The following is a 3,513-nucleotide window of genomic DNA, read 5'->3' as shown; positions in this document are numbered from 1 at the left end:
CCCAGAAACCTTATTATAGGCTAATGCCCTCATTTTCCAAATGAAGAAACCGAGACCTAGTGACTTGTCCAAGGTCACAGAGGAGGTAAACATCAGAAGTAGGATTTGAACCCGGGTCCTCTAACTACAGAGTCATTTCTCTTTCCTTGGTACCACAATGCTGCCTCAATATAAAGGGGGGGGAACCAAACTTTTAACAATTGGAGCTGTTCAAAAAAAGGAAGAGACTGCCTAAGGAAGTAGTGAGTTCTCCAACACTGGAGTTCTTCAAGTTGAGGCTTCACGACCTTGCATGTTGTAGAGAGAATTCCTGTCCAGGTATACGATAGACTAGATGCCCCTTCCAACTCTGAGATCCTGTGATTCTCTGTCCTACTGATGGGCTCTAAGCACCATCCCAAAATCAAGAATGATCCTAATGGATCCAGGGACAGACCACAACAGTACTTCAGATGTTTGCTCTGATTTTACTGGTTCAGTCATTTTTCAGCTATGTCTGACCTTCATGATCCCATTTGGGATTTTCTTGACAAAGATACTGGAGTGGTTTGCCATTTCTTTCTCTAGCTCATTTTACAGATGAGAAAATTGAGGCAAACAGGGTGAAGTGACTTGGCCAGGGTCACACAGCTAGTGTCTGAGGCCAGATTTGAACTCAGGAAGATGAGTCTTCCTGACTCCAGGTCTGGTACTCTATTCACTGTGCCACTTAGCTGTCTTCTTAACATAATAATTTATTATTTTAATTTTCTTATTTTACTAGGGATTTCCAAAAAAAGGCAATGTCCTTCTACTCAAAGACTTTCAAAATGGAATCATCTTCCCCTCCCTTACTGTAATTCCACAATTCAAGAAACATTCATTAAGATCCTCTTGTATTCCGGTTTCTAAAGTTGAGACAAGACATTACTACCATCCTAAAGGAACTGACAATGTAGTAGTGGGGAAAAGGTATAGATGCAGATAATTATAATTCACAAAACCATGTAAATGCATTAGAGAATTACAAGACAAGATGCTATGTGAGGTCCAAGGAGGAAAGCTGTATCAAGCCAGAGGATGGCTTCATGGAGGAGAAAGCAGCAGAGATGGACTTTAAAGAATGAGTAGAGTGCTCACTTCGGCAGCACATATACTAAAATTATATTAGCATGGCCTCTGCGCAAGGATGACATGCAAATTCGTGAAGCGTTCCATATTTAAAAAAAAAAAAGAATGAGTAGAAATTGAACAGGCAATGTTTTTTATCCTATCTTCCCTCTTGCTTTCTTCAGATCAAGCAGGAAGGAATATTGCAGATCCCCTCCTAAGTACAAGACAGGCTCACTAAATGATTTCCTATATGACTTGGCTAAAGCATATCTTAATGATTCAGTATACAAAATATTACCCTTCTAAATCATGGACTATAGGTTAGAGTTCTACCTGGTCTAATGATACATTTTATTTAAGAAGCACCTTGTCACTGAGCAAGATCACTGGACCTTGCTCTTCCTCTAAATATGGCACAACAAAAATTTCATGAATTTAGACAAAGATTCTTAAACTGGGGTGCATGAACATACACACAAATACATATGCATACATACATATGTGTATATTTTGTGTGTGTGTGTGTGTGTGTGTGTGTGTGTGTGTGTGTGTGTGTGTGTGTGTGTAGGGCAGCTAGGTGGTACAGTAGATAAAGCACTGGCCCTGGAGTCAGGAAAACCTGAGTTCAAATATGACCTCAGACACCTGCTAGCTGTGTGACCCTGGGCAAGTCACTTCACCCTGTCTGCCTCAGTTTCTTCATTTGTAAAATTAGCTAGAGAACAAAATGGCAAACCACTCCAGTATCTTTGCCAATAAAACTCCAAATGGAGTCATAAAGAATCAGACATGACTGAAAACAACTGAACGACAACAAATATATGTGTGGGTATACACATGCACATGCATATGTTTTAATAACTATATTTCAATATAATTGGTTTCTTTTGTAATCCTATATACTTTAATACATTTAAAGATATTATTCTTTGAAGAGATACATAGGTTCCATGAGACTACCAAAGGGGACACGTTGAAAAGCAAAGTCGTAAAGTGGTTGAAAAGCTGGGCTCAGGTTCAAGAAGACCCAGGTTCAAGCCCATCTCTGGTACAGGCTGGCTGTGTAACCCTGGATAAGTCATTTAACCTCTGGATGAACCCAAGAAATTCTCTAAGATTACAGAAAAGGTTCAGAATCCCTGATCTTGACTCTCCTTTTCCCCTTATATCTTTAGTCCTCTTCAGAGAGACATAGAACTTTAGTGCTAAAAAAAGAAATCTGCTTCATATATAGGAAATTCACAAACAGAGAAGTCAGACAGCTTGTCCAAAGTTATAAAATGATATAACTTATGTTTTAAAAGTTAGCATAAGAGCCAGGACTAGATCCCAGGTCCCCTAACTCCCAGATCAGAGCTCTTCCCACTATCTAGGGGCAGGTTCTGTTTTGTTTGCACTTAAGTAGAAAGAATCATGGAGGAGTGAACCCTGGAGAGAGCAACATCATGGTGAACATTGGGAGGAGAGAGAATGCTGAGATACCAGGAGAAAAGTGTGCTTTTCCTACCAAGTAGGGAAAGAACAGCTGGTATCCATATCCTCTGGCTACATTAATTTATCATTCTAATTTTCCTTTGGAAAGGTTGAAAGGTATGACTTCAGTTTTAGTAGTAAATCGATCATTAATATAGAGTATCAATCCCAGCGAGTTTCTCTCCACACATCGGTCAAAAATTTCCTCTTTAACATATAAAACCTTGGGCTTCTGTTGTTAGTGTTGTTGTTCAATCACATCTGACTCTTCATGACCCCATGGACCATAGCATGCCAGTACTGTCCCTGGGGTTTTCTTGACAAAGATACGGGAGTGGTTTGCAATTTTCTCCTCTGGTGGATTGAGGCAAAGAGAAGATAGACTTGCCCAAGGTTACACAGCCACTAAGTATCTGAGGCCAGATTTGAACTGTCTTTCCTGACTCCAAGCTCAGTCCATCCATTGAACTACCTAGCTGCCTACCTTTATTTACAATTCATATATCTACCCCTAGAAAGGATCCCAGAGGCTACTTTGGTCCAAACTCCCTCATTTTACAGATGAAGAAACTGAGGCCCAAAGACATTAAGTGTCTTGGCCAATGTTACAAGGTTAGAATCTGAGGTGAGATTTGAGTCTAAGTACTCTGACTTCAAAGTCAGTGTTCTTTCCATTATTTTTTCAAATTAAAGGCAAATTTGGAATATAATATTCCAAAAAGTTTATTTTGCAATTTTAAAAAAGTCCTTTAGATGAAAGCCTAATCTTCAAAAGAAACAATAGAGTGTTCAAGAAAAAGGAAAAATGATTCCTTCAAAAGAGGCTCAAGGTGAGCAGTGTTTGCAACATGTCAACCGATCAAATAGAACAAAGTTAAATGTATTCAGACAGAAATGAGAATTTATTTTAACATGGCAGTTCTGAGACACAAGTTAAAGCCAATGACT

General features: G+C 39.2%; 1 pseudogene; it reads left to right on the top strand.

Moving 5' to 3' along the window:
• The first annotated feature begins 1,111 nt into the window (after positions 1-1,111).
• Positions 1,112-1,203, top strand: LOC122745013 (annotated as a pseudogene).
• The last annotated feature ends 2,310 nt before the right edge of the window (positions 1,204-3,513 follow it).

This window comes from Dromiciops gliroides, chromosome 2 (genome assembly GCF_019393635.1).
Source record: "Dromiciops gliroides isolate mDroGli1 chromosome 2, mDroGli1.pri, whole genome shotgun sequence".
In the NCBI taxonomy this organism is placed as follows: domain Eukaryota; kingdom Metazoa; phylum Chordata; class Mammalia; order Microbiotheria; family Microbiotheriidae; genus Dromiciops; species Dromiciops gliroides.
The sequence above is the reverse complement of the archived record's forward strand: the minus strand, read 5'-3'. Positions and strand labels throughout refer to the sequence as shown.